An 18,732-nucleotide genomic window follows, 5' to 3' on the forward strand; every position below is an offset into this window, starting at 1 on the left:
GTGGAGTGTTCTATAGATGGTCTCTTAGATCAGTTAGTTTAGTTTTATTAAAGTCTTTTATTTCCTTGCTGAAATAAGGAAATAAAAGACTTTAATAAAGTCTTTTGCCTAGTTGTTATATCCATTTTTTAAAGTGAGGTATTTCAGTCTCCAGGTATTATTGCTGAAATGTGTATTTCTTCAATTCTGTCATTTTTTTGCTTCATGTACGTTGGGACTCTGTAGTTAGGTGCATATATATTTATAATTGCTGTATCTTCTTGATGGATTGGCTCTTTTATCATTATGACATGTCCTTCTTTGTCTCTATAACAATCTTAGTCTTGAAGTCCATTTTGTCTTCTATTAATATAGTCACTCCAGCTCTCTTTTGGTTACACTTTGCATAGTATATCTTCTTCTGTCTTTTTACTTTCAACTTACTTGTTTCTTTGAATTTAAAGTAAGTGTGCTGTAGACAGAATATAGTTGGATCACCTTTTATTATTTATTCTGCCGATCTCTGCATTTAATTGGAGAATTTAATCCATTTAAACCCAATGTAATTACCTATAAAGTGTGATTTGTATCTAAAATTTTGCTATTTTTTGTATTTATGTCTTTTTTTGTTCCTCAGTTTCTCCATTACTGCCTTCTTTTCAGATAAATGGATATTTTCTAGGGTGTTTTTTAAATTCCTTCAACGTTTCTTTAACTATGGTTTTTAGTTATTTTATTAGTGGTTGTCCTTGGAGATTAGAATTAAATTCTTATTTTTTAAAATATAATTCAAATTAATTTCAATAGTATACAAAAACTGTTCCTCTATATCTGTGTTCCTTCCTCCTTTGTGCTGTTATTGTCATACAGGTTGCATCTTTATACATTTTGTATACTTCAACAGATACATAATTATTGCTTTACACAGGTGTCTTTTAAATCATATAGGAGAATAAAGTATTACAAACAAAAATACATTTATGCAGTGTATCATAGTTACTTATGTAATTACCTTTACCAGTGCTGTCTTATTTCATGTGGATTCAAGTTACTGTCTAATGTCCTTTCATCAGACTGAAAGATTCAGTTTAATGTTTCTTGTAGGGCAGGTCTGGTAGCAACTAACTCTCAGTTTTGGGAGTGCCCTTATTTCTTGTTTTATATATAGGATAGTTTTTACCAGATATAGAAGTCTTAGTTTGTGGATTTTTTCTATCACCGCTTTGAATATGTCATCCCACTGCCTCTGGTCTCCATGGTTTCTGATGAGGAATCAATTGTTAATCTAATTGAGGATCCCTTGTATATGATGAGTCACTTCTCTCTTCCTGCTTTCAAGATTCCCTCTTTGGCTTTGGCTTCAACAGTTTGCTTATGTTGTGTCCAGGTGAGGACCCCTCTGAGTTCATCCTACTTGGTGATAATTGAGCTTCTTCACTGTAGAGATTAATGTTTTGTTTTGTTTTGTTTTTAAAATTGAATTGGGGGAATTTTCAACAATTATTTCTTCAAATATTATTTCTCCTTTCCTTTTGGGACCCCTATTATGCCCATGTAGGTATGCTTGATTGTGTCCACAGGTCTCTTAGGCTCTGTTCATTTTCTTCATTCTTTTTTCTTCCTCTTCTGTATACTGGATAATCTCAATGGACCTATCTCCAAGTTCACTGAATCTTTCTTCTGCCTCCTCAAATCTACTGTTGAACTGCTCTAGTGATTTTTTTCATTTTGTCTGTTGTACTGTTCAACTCAAGAATTTGTTTGGTTTCCTTTTATAATTTCTATCTCTGTATTGCTGTTTATTCTCATACTTTCCTTTAGTCGTTTACACATGATTTGCTTTAGATCTTTTAACATATTTAAAATAGCAGATTGAAGTTTTTTTCTGGTAAGTCCAAAAAGTGTGCTTCCTCAGGGACAGTGTCTATTGATCCCTTTCTTCCCCATGTTTTTGCCATACTTTGTTGTTTTTTTGTTTGCTTGTTTGTTTTGTTTTGTTTTGTTTTGTTTTACATGCCTCATAATTCTTTGCTGAAAACTAGATGTTTAAAATACAATAATGTTCAGCCCTGGAAATCATATTCTCTCCCTTTCCCCAGGATTACTTTTTTGTTGCTGTTTGTTGTTATTGTTGGTTTGTTTAGTGACTTACCTGAACTAATTTTCTACACACTGTATTCTTTGTTGTTTGTGGCCACTGAAGTCTCTACTGATTTACTTAATGTTCACATAATGATTGGACAGAGATTTGTTTAAATGCTTGGAACTAAAAATTCTCCCAGTCTTGGCTGAGGGATTGTGTGCATGTTACAGCATGGTTTTATTATTATGTAAATGGACCAAAGATGACCTTTTGTCATGTAATGGCTCAACAAAATTTGTGCTGTTGACTTCTTCACAGCAGTGTGGGTCCATTAAAAACACTCCAGCACCAAATTCAAATTCTTATACATTCAATTAAAAAAAAAAAAAATAGCCCAACCCAAGTAAGCAATTTTTAGCCTTTTGCAGTTAACTGGCCCAACATCTGCTCTCCATTGATAAGACCCTGCACATATAAGGCCCCATGCCACTTCAGCTGCTTGGAGCTCTCTGGCCCAGAGGTTCCCATCATGTTGACTTTGAATCACCTAGTCATACAACACACTCCTCCATTCCTTCCTCTTCTTCTGTGGGAGTTTGAGGGTTTTCCCCTTGTCCTGCTTCCCTTCTAGTGGCTCCCCTCACACCCAATGGCCTCTAAAAGGTTTCCTGCTGCAAGAACCTGCCACTCCTACTGCAAACCTGGTAAAGCTACACCCCTAATAAATAGCTTGTATGTAACTGCCATCAAGAGGTCAAATATTTTTCTTGGCCAACTCCAAAATCCTCACATTGAAGTCACTACACCTTCTTAATCCTCAGTCAGCCGGTTTACAGCTCTGCACTAGCCTTCACTTTATGCTCACACGAAGCTTCATGGCCAGGCACAGGTGACAGCTTTCAGCCTTCTCAGGTCTTTTCTGAGCATGCACACAGTCATATCTGTGCATGTGGCCTTCTAGATCCCGCTTTTCAAAGCCCCAATGGATAGCTCATTCCTCAGCTTTTACTTTTAAATGTTCTTTTTAGTGTATTGTGTGCCCCAAGTGTTTTCTACTGTGTCAGGCAGCTTTGAAATTAAAATGCTTTCCTGTAAATGTTTCAACAGATGCCCCAAAGGCAATAGAACTAGGTGACCTCCAAATCAGTTCAAATAAAAGAAGCTTTTCCAATGTGGGACATGACTCCTAGGGATGAGCATGGCCCTGGCATAATGGGATTGACAATGCCTTCCTGACCAAAGAGGGAAGAGAAATGTAACAAAATAAGGTTTCAGTGGCTAAGAGATTTCAAATAGAATTGAAAGGTCATTCTGGAGGTTATTTTTATGCAAGCTTCAGCGAGATACTACAAATTGCCTCAGTATGTCAAGCCCAAACCAACAGTATTCCTGAAAACCCTAAAGAAAACCCAGGGCTCTATCTAAGACTCTATAAAAATTTTACTTATTAATTTTATTTTTCAGAAACTTATTTCAAGGATTGTACATTAAACAAATTTGGTAAGTTTTGAGGCTGGGTGATGGATACAGACTGAGGGTTGATGATAATATTCTTTCTACTTTTGTATATATTTGAAAATTTCCAAACTAAAAAGTAAAATTATAGTAATAATAAATAAAATCCCAACACTGCCACTTACTATTGATAAGAGTTTGACCAGTGACTACTTGAGCATCAGATGAATGGGAATAATAACTACTTCCAAGAATTATATCTGAAGTCTTAAAGGAGGAGGTAATGCAACCCCTTCTCAAACACAGATGGAGACAGAACCCAAGAAGTCCTAGTATGGTGTAGGAGAGGCTGAGCCTATGTAGAACACTGATTGTGCTCCTTCCTCAGCATGATTGTCATTGTGCCTGGGGAATAGTGTGGGTTAGCTTGCCTAATATTCACATAAGATTCACACAGCTACTGAAGATCCACTCAGGGTGATCAAATCAGTGTGTCTCAGATGAGATCAGCATCACAGGAAAGGGTGGTCTGATTTGAATCTTCTTGTGCATGTAGGAGCCTTAACCTTTTTATAGAAGGTGAGGGGGCACCAAAGTCCTGTCTCTCCTATGACAGCCATGGTCTATTGTTACTGATGTGGCTGAGAACCATTATGTTCTAGATTCCCTCTCATCTCCCTTGTTTTTATCTGTGTGAGTGGCAGGCATGGGGAAAGGAGAATGAAATAGAAAGGGGAGAGAAAAAGGTTAGCAGGTTTATTTTTTAATATTTTTATTGCAAAATATAACAGATTCAGAAAACTGCATAATATAGTTGTATAATTTGGTAAAATTATTGTAAGTCAAATACGCTTTATAGTGAAGATAATAATTTTTAACCTCATAATGATAGCTGGAAAGTTAGGGAGAAAATACTCAATATAATCCTTTAGCTGAAGAATGCATAGTATAGTCTTCAGTAGTTTGAAAAATGTTTATTATGATCACTACACTCAAGCAGCCTTGAGTTATTTTTAAGCCTAAAAGCCCTTATTGAATTAGCTTTCTGATGACCTAATCTCAAAAGTTTTATTCTCTGTTCCTAGAGACCTTCCAAGAAACACCATAAAGTCTGATAATCAGTACTTTCCTTTCCTTGAAAAACAAGATCAAAGCCTGAATGGGGTGGGGGTTGGGAAACCTCTAAGATAACTGAATATGGTGATGAAACAGCTTTTCCTGTCCTATTTTTTTTTTTCTTTCTTTTTTCCCCACCCCCCCCCCCCTTCTTCTGGATCCTGGCCATTTCTTTTTTTATAGTCTGTTCAGACTATAAAAGTCCGAATTGCTCTTCTCATTCCAAACTGGTTTTGGAAAATTTTTCCTCCAGTTCCTTACATGTGCAACTCACCTTCTCTCCAAGACAAAGACACTTGTTTCTCTGATGCGGGATCAGGACAGCCTAGCTATTTTCTCATGGGAACAATGATTCCAAGAGGTGTTAGCAACTGATCTTTCAAAGCCACTTTTTTTTTTTTTTTTTAACTTCCCTATATTTGTCTTCTTTGGACCCAGCCCATCTCTAAGAGAAGAGAGCTAACAGTGGAACCAAAAAGTGCTTGTGATGCTGAGTCATGGCCAAGGTGATTCATTTTTTCTCTCTTCTTACAGGATGACAGTCATCATTCCCAAGCCACAAATATTTGCTTTCCTTATCCTGAAACTTTCCGCCTAACTGAGCCGCATCCAGGAGCCAAGTACTGTGCTCCTCCCCTTCCAGAAATGGTGGACTCTTAATCCAGTGCCTCCCTCCATACTTCTCTTATACCAGGGTTCACAGATTCATTCAATAAATCACTTACTGATGATGAGTGTTTTCTTCTGCTTCTTGAGATCTGCTGTTGTATGTCTCCATTGTGTCTTTAATCTCTTGTGTTGTGCCTTTCATTTCCATAGATTCTGTCAGTTGTTTTTCCGAACTTTCGATTTCTACCTTATGTACACCCAGTATTTTCATTATATACTTCATCTCTTTTGCCATATCTTCCCTAAACTTGTTGAATTGATTTAGCATTAGTTGTTTCAATTGCTGTATCTCAGTTGAAGTGTAAGTTTGTTCCTTTGACTTTGTTTTTCTTAGTGTAGGTTGTAGTTTCCTGTTGTCTAGGCATCTGGTTTCCTTGGCTACCCCAATCAGGTTTTCCCAGATCAGAACAGGCTCAGATCTCAGAAGAAGGCAATAGTATCAGGTTTCCCTGAGGGTATGTCTTAGAAGATTGATGCAACCTGTGAGGTTCAAGCCACTGTGCTTTTCTGCCCAGTAGGTGGCACCTGTCAGCCTGTCCCTCCAGACTAGTGTAAGGAGGTGTGGCCTGTGGCTGTTTTCCCCCAGGCTCTGGTGTCTGGTTCTGAATAGAAGGCAGGTAGTAGAATTTGGCAATCTTTCCTCTTAAGGAAAGCACAAGATAAAAGCGATCCATCACATACAAAGGAAGCTTGATAAGACTATGTGCAGATTTCTCTATAGAAACCACGGAGGCAAGAAGGAAGTGGGGTGATATATTTAAGATGCTGAAAGAGAAAACCACCAACCAAGAATCCTATACCCGGCAAAACTATCCTTCAAATATGAGGGAGAGCTTAAAATATTCTCTGACAAACAGACAATGACAGAGTTTGTGAACAAGACACCTGCTCTACAGGAAACAGTAAAGGGAGTACTACGGACAGAAAGGAAAAGACTGGAGTGAGAGATTTGGAACACAATTTTGGGAGATAGTATCACAGCAATGTAAGTACACTGAACAAAGATGACTGTGAGTGTGGTTGAAAGAGGAAGGTTAGGAGCATGTGGGACACCAGAAGGAAAGAGGAAAGATAAAGACTGGAACTGTATAACTCAGTGAAACCTAGGGTGCTCAATGATTGTGATAAAAGGTACAAATATGTTTTTACATGAGGGAGAACAAATGAATGTCAACATTGCAAGGTGTTAAAAATAGGATGGGATTGGGGGAAAAATACAATCAATGCAAACTAGAGACTATAATCAGAAACATTGTATTATGCTTCCTTTAATGTAACAGAGTACACCAAACCTGGGGGGGACATAGGGGAAGGGTATGGGACCCTTGGCATTGGTGATGTTGTCTAACTCTTTATTCTACTTTAGTTTAATTCTGTCTTTCCTTTTGTTGCTTCCTAGATGTCGTGCTCTTTTTTTCTCTCTTTCTTTTTTCTTTTTCTTTTGTCTCTCTACCTTTGACTCTTCCTCCTGCTTTGTGGAAGAAATGGGGATGTCCTTATATAGATAGTGGTGATGGTGGTGAATGCATAAATACGTGACTATACAGGGAACCATCATTTGTTTAATTAGGATGGAATGTATAGTATGTGAAGAAAAGCATCTTGAAAAAATGGGTTGATGAAGAAACCCTGAGGGGAGAATATTGAATGAAATAAGATAGACACATAAGGACAAATATTGCAGGGTCTCACTGATATGAACAGGTTATAATAGGTAAATTCACAGACATGAAATATAAGTTACCAGGATATAGAATGGTGCTTAAGAATGGGGAGTGGATGCTTATTATGAGCAGAATGTTCACCTAGGGTGAACTTAAACATTTGGAAGTAGACAGAGGTGATGGTAGCATGTTTTGAGAATGACTAACAGTGCTGAATGGTCTGTGAATGTGGTGGAAAGGGTAAGCTGAGAGTCACATAGGTCACCAGAAGGAAAGTTGGAGGTTAAAAGATGGGAATATATAAAACACTGAATGTTGTAGTGGACAGTGTCCATGATTAACTGCACAAATATTAGAAATCTCTCTCATGAACTAGAGATTGACACTATAACTAGAGGATTATAATAGAGGGGCGTATAGGAAAAAATATATACCTATTGGAAACTACATATTACAGTTAGTATTTTAACATTCTTTCATCAGCAGTAACAAATGTGCTATACCAATACAATGAGTAATGGAGGGGAGGTGTTAGGGGTATGGGAGGATTTGAGTTTCCTTTTTTGTCTTTATTTTCTGTTCTAAAAATTGAAAAAAATTAATTGTGGTAATTGATGCACAGCTATATGATGGTACCATGGCAATTGATTGTACACTTTGGATCTTTGGATAATTATATGGTATGTGAACAATCTCAGAAAAAAGAAAAATGTAAAAACGAAGTTTATACTATACTATTGTCTATTAAGTGTGCAATAACATTATGTATTAAAAAAATGAACATACACCTTAATTAAAATGTGATGAAGAGACACAAAGTATGCACATTGCTGTTGGAAAAATGGTGCCAGTAGACTTGGTCAGTGCAGGGTTGTAACAAATCTTCAGTTTGTAAAAAACAAAGGAAAAAAAAACCAGTATTGGTGAAACAAAGCAAAGCACAGTAAAACAAGGTATGCTGGTACATGGCTTTGTTTTTTCAGGGGTTGGTGATGATTGGGGATATGGCTATAGACTTCTCTCAAGAGGAGTAGAATATCTGGACTTGAAACAGAGGAACTTGCACAGAGATGTGATGTTGGAGAAACAGCAATGTGGTCACATTGGGTAAGGTAATCTGTGCCTTGTTATTAAAAATCTGCTACCTAGAGCATCTTTTTCCTTCACTGTAACTGTTATGGATGCCTTTCTGAATTTCTGCTTCTGGGTCTGAACTGAATGGTTTGAGGTTTGTAGAGTGGAAATGGGAAACTCTTCTAAAGCTTCATCTTCTCTATCTTCAGAAAATCTCTATACGTTTCTCTGAGTTATTTTCCTTCTTCACCAAGGGACTATATCCAAATTTTGGACATCCATGGAATAACTAAGTTCTGTTTTTTGTTTTTTTGTTGTTGTTGTTGACAGGACTCTGTTTCTAAGTCAGCTTTGATCTCCTTTTTGGAACAAGGTAAAGAGGCCTGGATTGTTGAGAGAGACACACAAGGCCTATACCCAGGTGTGTGAGGAAAATTCATATGGATGGAAACTATTGCAGGAATACAGCGAGATGGTATCCCTTAAATGGTACTGGTCAGAATGTTCTTCAAAAAAGGTGTCTTTATTTTTACCTCAGTAACAAGTGTTATACCTACTATGGGGTTCCTATTCTTTTCTTCTTCCTCTTTTGCTTTTGGACTTATGTAGTTTTTCTATCTCCTAACATATGTATTTTTCCTAAATATTATTCTTATTGTAGCGACTTGACGATAAATAAGTTCCCATTTCTTTACTAGTTTCTATTTGAGTCATTATTTGGTTTATCAGTTTTTGCAAGCATACTTTTGTCTTTAAAATGCCAAAAATTTGTCAGATGCAGAGGTGGCAAAGTAAAGAATTAGAGAGAAAAGTTAGAAAGTATTCCATTCATCCAACTTCTAACCATGTCCTCTGTGCAAGCCGCTTTTTCATCAGTGTTTGCAGGTTTGCTGCTTTGTACAGTACACTTTACTAGATTTTTAAAAGTATATAAATTTTTTATAAAGCATAAATCTTGGTAAGTAATTTTCCATTGAAGAGAGCTGTCACAAATAACTTCCAAAAAGTAGAATCTGTAAGTCCAGACAGAGAGCTCAAAAGAAAGACAGGCCTAAAGATGTAGTCATGGGATTCATCCATGTGGAGTTGGTAGGTGGAGCAGTGGGGGCAATGAGACTGTCTTGGACTGAAAATAAGGCTCTGGATGTCCACTGAGGAAGAGGAGGTAGAGAAGTAGTTCAGCAATGAAGCCCTAGGATTGGGAGACAGCAGGGTCTGGAAACAAAGACCTAGTCATCAAAATGGTCAGCAGGGGCACACATTTGTGAGAAATAGAGAAGGATAAATAGCCAGCAATGGCTTTGGCATTTGACACATTGTCCGTAGAGACCATCAAGGTTCAAAGAGCAGGAATGGGATTACAAAGGTAAGTCTCCAAGTTATTATAATTCATTTGAAATGTGAAGGATGGAGAAGAAACTGCTTTTATTTATGAGAAATTTGTTATTGCTGAGACATCAGATGCATACTTCAAATTATTCCAGTATATATGTATACAGTTTTGCATTGTGGCATTAAATGAAACAGATTGTTAAATGCTTTGTTTAAATAAGAAATTGAGCAGCCATTTTATAAACTTCATGCATGTAGGAGAAGGAAATGAGAGTGACATTCTTTTTGTTTAAAGAACGTTGACAAGTATTTATACATCTGAGAAAGCAGCGATGTCAATGTAAACATTGCCAGAAAAACAAATAAATAAGATAACCAATCAGAATTATAGATTATGTAGAGGTTAAGGGTTACTTTCTCAGGATATAGCCACAGTCTGGAGTTGGATGTTTTTGTAAGGCCATTTACAGGTCAGTTGATGATGCTGAATTCCATCTGCTTTTCTCTGCATATGTAAGGAAAAAGAAAATACTTCCCCCTCATCTTGCTGAGTCCTTTTACCAAGACTTAGAAAATTCTGTAGGTTTCCAAGGCTAAGAATTTGAATTCCATTGATGAACACAAACAAAAGGAGGAAAAGCTCAAAAAGTAAAGGGGATAAAAGCAGGAGAGGATTTTTAGCAAATGAATTAGGGACATGCAAAGTTGTTACTGTTTAAAGGACACCTTATTTTAGATTTGAAATGTCCCACTTGTTCTTCAAAATCACCTTTCTAGGATGATCTCTTTATATAATATCTCAGTGAAAAATTGGTATGATACCTTTAAGGCTAAAACATATATAGCATTTATAAACATTACTCTTATATGGGGATATCTATTACTTCCACATCACTATAATATATTGTGCAATAAAGTAACAGTAAAGCAAATAATCTGAATGTGGTAGGCAGAATAATGACCCTTTCCCCACAGGATGTTCATGTCCTAATCCCTGGAACCTGTGACTAGATTATGTTACATGGAGAAGGGGAATTAAGGTGGCTAATCAGCTGCCCTCGAGATGGAAAGATTATTGTAGATTATCTGGGGAAGCCCAGTCTCATTGCTTGAGTCCTTAAAAGCAGAGTCTTGCCTGCCTGTCATCAGAGGCAGATGTGACTACAGAAGAAGAGTCAGAGAGATGCTGGGCCTCATCACACTTTTCATTCCTCTGCCTTTCTTTTTCTATGTTTACACGCTTTTTATAATATTCCTTTTCTTCGTTTCTTTCTTCCAGCTTTTTATTTTGCAACAGAATAGCTGCAAGGATACTACAAATAACTCCCTTACATCCTTTACCCATGTTACCCAGACATTCATTCTGTCATTTTGTCTCTCAGTAGTATATTTGAACATATGCATGTATGTATGTGTGTGTATAATATATATATAATTTTTAACCATATGAGAATAAGTTGCAGGTTTTGTCCCCATTCACCCCTAAATATTTCACTGTTTATTTCCTAAGAGCAAGGACGTTATCCCCCATAACTATAGTACGTTATCCAAATCAGGAAATTCAGCATCAATGAAGTATTATCTAATCCTCCACAGTCCATATTAATTTTTTTTTCATTTTTTCCAATAATGTCTGTTCTAGTTTGCTAATGCTGCAGAATGCAAAACACCAGAGATGGACTGGCTTTTATAAAAAGGGGGTTTATTTGGCTATACAGTTACAGTCTTAAGGCCATAAAGTGTCCAAGGTAACACATCAGTAATCAGGTACCTTCACTGGAGGATGGCAAATGGCGTCCGGAAAACCTCTGTTAGCTGGGAAGGCACGTGGCTGGCATCTGCTCCAAAGTTCTGGTTTCAAAATGGCTTTCTCCCAGGACATTCCTCTCTAGCAAGCTTGCTCTTCTTCAAAATGTCACTCACAGCTGCACTCCGTCCAGTCTCTTTGAGTCAGCATGTTTTATATGGCTCCACTGATCAAGGCCCACCCTGAATGGGTGGGGTCATGCCTCCATGGGAGTATCCCACCAAAGTCACCACTCACAGCTGGGTGGGGCACATTCCAAGCAAATCTAACCAGCACCAAAATGTCTGTCCCACAAGACCACAAAGATAATGGCATTTGGGGTACACAATACATTCAAACCGGCACAATGTCCATTATACCTATTTTTTTTCCCCGGTGTATGATCAAATCTGTCACAATGTATTGGATTTCGTTGTCATATCTCTTTAGTTTCCTTTACAGCTCCTCAGCCTTTCTTTGTCTTTCATGGTCTTGAAATTTTTGTATATTGTAGAACGCTTATGTTGTAGAATGTTCTTCAGTGAGGTTTTTTTTTTTTTTATTCATTTTATTGAGATATATTCACATACCACGCAGTCATACAAAACAAATCGTACATTTGATTGTTCACAGTACCATTACATAGTTGTACATTCATTACCAAAGTCAATCCCTGACACCCTCATTACCACACACACAAAAATAACCAGAATAATAATTAAAGTGAAAAGGAGCAACTAAAGTAAAAAAGAACACTGGGCGCCCTTGTCTGTTTGTTTGTTTGTTTGTTTGTTTCCTTCCCCCACCTTTCCACTTATCCATCCACAAACTAGACAAACATGAGTGTGATCCCTATGGCCCCCCCAATCCCACTGTCCCCCCTCATAAGCCACATTTTTATACAATTGTCTTCAAGATGCATGGTTTCTGGGTTGTAGTTTGGTAGTTTCAGGTATCCACCACCAGCTACCCCAACTCTTTAGAACCTAAAAAGGGTTGTCTAAATTGTGCGTAAGAGTGCCCTCCAGAGTGACCTCTCGGCTCCTTTTGGAATCTCTCTGCCACTGAATCTTATTTCATTTCCTTTCACATCCCTCTTTTGGTCAAGAAGATGTTCTCCATCCCACGATGCTGGGTCTACATTCCTCCCCGGGAGTCATATTCCACGTTGCCAGGGAGATTCACTCCCCTGGGTGTCTGATCCCACGTAGGGGAGAGGGCAGTGATTTCACCTTTCAAGTTGGCTTAGCTAGAGAGAGAGGGCCACATCTGAGCAACAAAGAGGCATTCGGGAGGAGGCTCTTAGGCACAATTATAGGGAGGCCCAGTCTCTCCTTTGCAGCAACATTCTTCCCAAGGGCAAATTCTGTGGTAGAGGGCTCAATCCATCAAACCACCAATCCCTATGTCTGTGGGCATGTTAGCAACCCTCAAGGTAGGGCAGGCCAATACCCCTACATTCTCCAGCAGCATCTCAAGGGGGCTCTGCATATTTTTTTCCTTGTGTTTTTTTTTTTTTTTTTAACTTATTTTTTTTTCTAAATCAACTGTATGAAAAATAAAGATAAAAAAAATTAAAAAAAACATACAATAAAAGAACATTTCAAAGAGACCATAACAAGGGAGTAAGAAAAAGACAACTAACCTAAGATAACTACTTTACTTCCAACGTTTTCTTACTCTACCCCAAGAAAGTAACGTAATATAGCAACATTTCTGTGAACTTGATCCTACTATACCCATCAGAAGTTAACAGACCATAGTCATTCCTGGGCATTCCCAGAACATTAAATTTACCCATGATAGCTTATCTGTTCTTGGATTATTGTTCCCCCTTCCTTAATTGCTCTCTATCGCTAGTTCCCCTACATTCTACATTATAAACCATTTGTTTTACATTTTTCAAAGTTCACATTAATGGTAGCATATAATATTTGTCTTTTTGTGCCTGGCTTATTTCGTTCAGCATTATGTCTTCAAGGTTCATCCATGTTGTCATATGTTTCACAACATCGTTCCTTCTTACTGCCGCGTAGTATTCCATCGTGTGTATATACCACATTTTATTTATCCACTCATCTGTTGAAGGACAATCTTGGCAATTGTGAATAATGCTGCTATGAACATTGGCGTGCAGATATCTGTTCGTGTCACTGCTCTCTGATCTTCCGGGTATATACCGAGAAGTGCAGTCGCTGGATCGAAGGGTATCTCTATATCTAGTTTTCTAAGGAACTGTCAGACTGATTTCCAGAGTGGCTGAACCATTATACAGTACCACCAACAATGAATAAGAGTTCCAGTTTCTCCACATCCCCTCCAGCATTTGGAGTTTCCTGTTTGTTTAATGGCAGCCATTCTAATTGGTGTGAGATGGTATCTCATTGTGGTCTTAATTTGCATCTCTCTAATAGCTAGTGAAGCTGAACATTTTTTCATGTGTTTCTTGGCCATTTGTATTTCCTCTTCAGAGAACTGTCTTTTCATTTCTTTTCCCCATTTTATAATTTGCCTGTCTGTACTGTCGTCATTGAATTGTAGGATTTCTTTATATATGCAAGATCAGTCTTTTGTCAGATACATGGTTTCCAAAAATTTTCTCCCATTGAGTTGGCTGCCTCTTTACCTTTTTGAGAAATTCCTTTGAGGTACAGAAACTTCTAACCTTGAGGAGTTCCCATTTATCTATTTTCTCTTTTGTTGCTTGTGCTTTGGGTGTAAAGTCTAGGAAGTGGCCGCCTAATACAAGGTCTTGAAGATGTTTTCCTACATTATCTTCTAGGAGTTTTATGGTGCTTTCTTTTATATTGAGATCTTTCATCCATTTTGAGTTAATTTTTGTGTAGGGTGTGAGGTAGGGGTCCTCTTTCATTCTTTTGGATATGGATATCCAACTCTTCCAGCCCCATTTGTTGAAAAGACCTTTATGACCCAGTTCAGTGACTTTGGGGGCCTTATCAAAGATCAGTCGGCCATAGATCTGGGGATCTATCTCCGAATTCTCAGTTCGATTCCATTGATCTATATGTCTATCTTTGTGCCAGTACCGTGCTGTTTTGACTACTGTGGCTTTATAATAAGCTTCAAAGTCAGGGAGTGTAAGTCCTCCCACTTGGTTTTTCTTTTTTAGAGTGTCTTTAGCAATTCGAGGCATCTTCCCTTTCCAAATAAATTTGATAACTAGCTTTTCCAAGTCTGCAAAGTAGGTTGATGGAATTTTGATTGGGATTGCATTGAATCTGTAGATGAGTTTGGGTAGAATTGACATCTTAATGACATTTAGCCTTCCTATCCATGAACATGGAATATTTTTCCATCTTTTAAGGTCCCCTTCTATTTCTTTTAATAGAGTTATGTAGTTTTCTTTGTATAGGTCTTTTACATCTTTGGTTAAGTTTATTCCTAGGTACTTAATTTTTTTAGTTGCTAAGAAAATGGTATCTTTTTCTTGAGTGTCTCTTCAGTTTGTTCATTTCTGGCATATAGAAACATTACTGACTTGTGTGCATTAATCTTGTATTCTGCTACTTTGCTAAATTTGTTTATTAGCTCTAGTAGCTGTATCGTCGATTTCTCGGGGTTTTCCAGATATAAGATCATATCATCTGCAAACAATGACAGTTTTACTTCTTCTTTTCCAATTTGGATGCCTTCTATTTCTTTGGCTTGCTGGATTGCCCTGGCTAGCACTTCTAGCTCAATGTTGAATAACAGTGGTGATAGCGGGCATCCTTATCTTGTTCCTGATCTTAGGGGGAAGGCTTTCAGTCTCTCACCATTGAGTACTATGCTGGCTGTGGGTTTTTCATATATGCTCTTTATCATATTGAGAAAGTTTCCTTCAATTCCTACCTTTTGAAGTGTTTTTATCAAAAACGGATGTTGGATTTTTTTGAATGCTTTTTCAGCATCTATTGAGATGATCATTTGATTTTTCCCTTTTGATTTGTTAATGTATTGTAACACATTGATTGATTTTCTTATGTTGAACCATCCTTGCCTGCCTGGAATGAACCCCACTTGGTCATGGTGTATGATTTTTTTAATGTGTCTTTGGATTCAATTTGCAAGTATTTTGTTGAGGATTTTTGCATCTATATTCATTAGGGAGATTGGCCGGTAGTTTTCCTTTTTCAGTGAGGTTTTTTATTTGATTGAGATATAATTCTCAATGTAGCCTATCTGAGGTATCCTCCTGATTATATACATACTTGTGCATTTTTGGTGGGAATATTTGCAATATTATGTCCTTGTTTCTCAGGAGATCATATCAGAAGGCACATGATATTAGTTAGCCCTATGCTTAGTAAGGCTAATTGTGATCTCTTCATAGCTACTCAATGACCAGAAAACTCTGATTCATCTTCAGTTCACCCAATAAAACTGTGTTGTATTTTTAAACAGCAAGGTCTGGTCTTAGAAACCAGCTTCTGACACTAGGCTTCTTCCATTCTCCTGGTTGTTGGTTTTTGTTTTTGTTTTTGTTTTTAATAATGCATTACTTTTATTGTGAACTTTAACATATATACATAATAGTGATAACTTTAAAACTATGATTTAACAAGCTGTTGGAGAGCAAATTTCAAAGAATATCATGGTTCACAGTTCCACAACTTCAGCTATTTCCATTATTGTAAAATATATCATGCATACAGAAAGGTGTTACCTTTTGATGTACAGCTCAACAAGCAGTTATATAGTTAATGTCAAAAATTGTTATGGATTACAGTTCCACAATTTCAGTTCTTTCCCTATTATGCAATATAGGGTATATACAGAAAGGTAAAGACTTTCAAAGCACAATTCAGTGAATTGCTATAGAGCAAATTTCAGAGGATGTTATAGGTTACAGTTCGACCATGTCACTTATCTCTTTCCTGCTATTCTAACACCCCAGCATCTAAATATATATATAAAGTTTCAGTATTCCTAGAACTTTGTTAAATCTTATCTTGTTGCTATCCTTTCCTTTCACATAATCTCTTCTCCACCTTCAGGGGTGTCTAGGCAGTGAGCATCCTAACTTGTTCATATTGAAAAGGGATGCTGACAGTATGGGGAAGGGGGCTGCATCTGATTGTTGTTCTTAAAGCGGCTGTTGCCTCTGGGTTTGAGGACTTGTCTGGCATAGGAACACTCTGGTGGATTTAAGTTTCTGAGAGATAAAACTTAGCAAGTAAATATTTTATAGAATCTCAGGTAGGGAACTACTTTTGGTAAGGGCATGGCATACTGTGGCCATTTGGGATGTCTAACTGGAACTTGCATGACAGAAACCTCCAGGAGAGCCTCTCAACTGTATTTGGGATCTCTCAGCCACTATGACCTCAGCTTCTTACCTTTCTTTTTTATTCCTCCTTTTGGTCAAGTAGTCATTTTCAATTCTTTGCTGCCAGGGCCAGGCTCATTCCTGGGCATCATGTCCCACATTGCTGGGGAGTTTCATTTCCCTGGGAGTAAGGTCCTTTGTGGAGGGGGGTAGGAAGTTAATGAATTTATTCACCGAGTTGGGCTTAGAGAAAGGCCACATCCGAGCAACAAAAGAGGTTCTCTAGAGGTGCCTCTTAGGGATAATTATTGGAGGGCTCAGCCTCCCATTTACAACCCTAAATTTCACAAGAGCAAGCCTCAAGTCGAAGGCTTGATTTATTAAGTAGTGGGTTTCTAAAATCACTTAATATATATTTTATCCCAAGCCAAACAGTCAGTTTCTTACATTATCCTCACTTAGTTGTACAGTCATCATCACTCTCAACTTTAAACAGTTATCATAACACAGTACATCCCAGAGCTCTTATCAGCTGCTACTTATTCATCCCTAGTGTTAGTGTAATGTTGGTAAGATATTTCTATTAAACATAGTCTTTTAAATGTGTAATGGGTAGTTTTCCTTTATACCACTCTGTGGTTGACCCTCTGCACCTGTGTCATACCTTATAACTATATCATGCTAACACTTATTTAGGTGTGTGGTACTACTCTGTGGGTTACATGCTTTTAAACAGCCATTTACAAACCTGTTTGCCTTCAACAAGTCACTGATATTTAAAATCCCATTAACAAATCATAGTCACACCTGACAATTCCCAAACCAATAATCTTCACCCTCATTATCATATCTGTCCATATTAGATTATCATTCCCCCTTCACTAGATTGTGTCTATCTCTAGGTCCCCTATATTCTACATTATAAGACACTTATTTTACATTTTTCAAAGAGTACACATTAGTGGTAACATATAATATCTCTCCTTTTGAGTCTGGCTTATTTCACTCAGCATTATGTCTTCAAGGTTCATCCATGTTGTCATATGTTTCAGGGACTCGTTCCTTGTTACTGCTGCATAGTGTAATGTATGTACCGCATTTTTTTAATCCATTCATCTGCTGAAGGACATTTGAATTGTTTCCATCTCTTGGCAATTGTGAACAATGCTGCTATGAACATAAGTGTGTGATGTCTGTTCATCTCACTGCTTCCAGATCTTCTGGGTATATACCGAGAAGTGAAATTGCTGAATCATAGAGTAACTTGATATCCAGTTTTCTGAGGAACCTCCAAAAACTGTCTTCCACAGTGGCGGTATTATACAGTCCCACCAGCAATGAATAAAAGTTCCAATTTCTCCACATCCTCTCCAGCATTTGTAGTTTCCTTTTTTTTAATGGCAACCGTTCTTATTGGTGTGAGATGATATCTCACTGTGGTCTTGATTTGCATCTCCTTAATAGCTAATGAAGATGTACCTTTTTTAATGTGTTTTTTAGCCATTTGTATTTCCTCTTTGGAGAAATGTCTTCTCATATCTTTTGCCTATTTTGTAATTGGGCTGTTTGTACTATTGTTATTAAGTTGTAGGATTTATTTATATATGCAGGGTATCTTTTGCCTATTTTGTAATTGGGCTGTTTGTATTATTGTTATTAAGTTGTAGGATTTATTTATATATGCAGAGTATCAGTCTCTTATCAGACACATGGTTTCCAAATATTTTCTCCCAATGTGTTGGCTGCATCTTCACCTTTTTGACAAATTCCTTTGAGGTACAGAAGCTTTTGATTTTGAGGAGTTCCTGTTTATCTATTTTTTCATTCATTGCTTGAGCTTTGGGTGTAAGATCTAAGAAGTGACCCCCTGATATTAGGTCTTGGAAATGTTTCCCTACATTATCTTCTGGAAGTTCTATGGTGTTCTCTCTTATATTGAGGTCTTTGTTCCACTTTGAGTTAATTTTTGTATAGGGTGTGAGGCAGGGGCCCTCTTTCATTCTTTTGAATATGGATATCTAGTTCTCCCATCCCCATTTGTTGAAGAGACTTTTCTGTCCCAGTTCAGTGGATTTGGGGGCCTTATCAAAAATCAGTTGACTGTAGATCTGTGGGTCTATTTCTGAAATCTTAATTTGATTCCATTGATCAATACGTCTATCTTTGTGCCAGTGCCATGCTGTTTTGACTACCATAGCTTTATAGTAGCCTTCAGAGTCAGGAAGTGTAAGTACTCCCTCTTCATTTTTCTTTTGCAGAATGTTTTTAGCAATTTGAAGCCCCTTTCCCTTCCAACTAATTTTGA

General features: G+C 37.4%; 2 protein-coding genes across 8 annotated transcripts in view; one reads left to right on the forward strand and one right to left on the reverse strand.

Annotated features, from left to right (window-relative positions):
- Positions 1 to 18,732, reverse strand: part of LOC119521684 (zinc finger protein 383) — a 129,541-nt gene that overhangs the window by 26,994 nt on the left and 83,815 nt on the right. The gene's annotated exons all lie outside the window — the stretch shown is intronic.
- ZNF585B (zinc finger protein 585B) overlaps positions 1 to 18,732 on the forward strand; it is a 90,860-nt gene that overhangs the window by 4,045 nt on the left and 68,083 nt on the right. For 3 of the 7 annotated variants that reach the window (XR_005214395.1, XM_037820184.1, XM_037820185.1), the window contains exons 2-3: positions 7,950 to 8,073; positions 8,371 to 8,461. The gene's annotated coding sequence lies outside the window, so the exon portion shown is untranslated. Of the gene's footprint in view, positions 1 to 5,167; positions 5,282 to 6,229; positions 6,288 to 7,949; positions 8,079 to 8,370; positions 8,462 to 18,732 lie in introns of those variants that run through there. The other 4 variants (XM_037820187.1, XM_037820188.1, XM_037820186.1 and 1 more) reach the window with 3 other exon arrangements.

Source organism: Choloepus didactylus, chromosome 27 (genome assembly GCF_015220235.1).
Source record: "Choloepus didactylus isolate mChoDid1 chromosome 27, mChoDid1.pri, whole genome shotgun sequence".
NCBI lineage: Eukaryota > Metazoa > Chordata > Mammalia > Pilosa > Megalonychidae > Choloepus > Choloepus didactylus.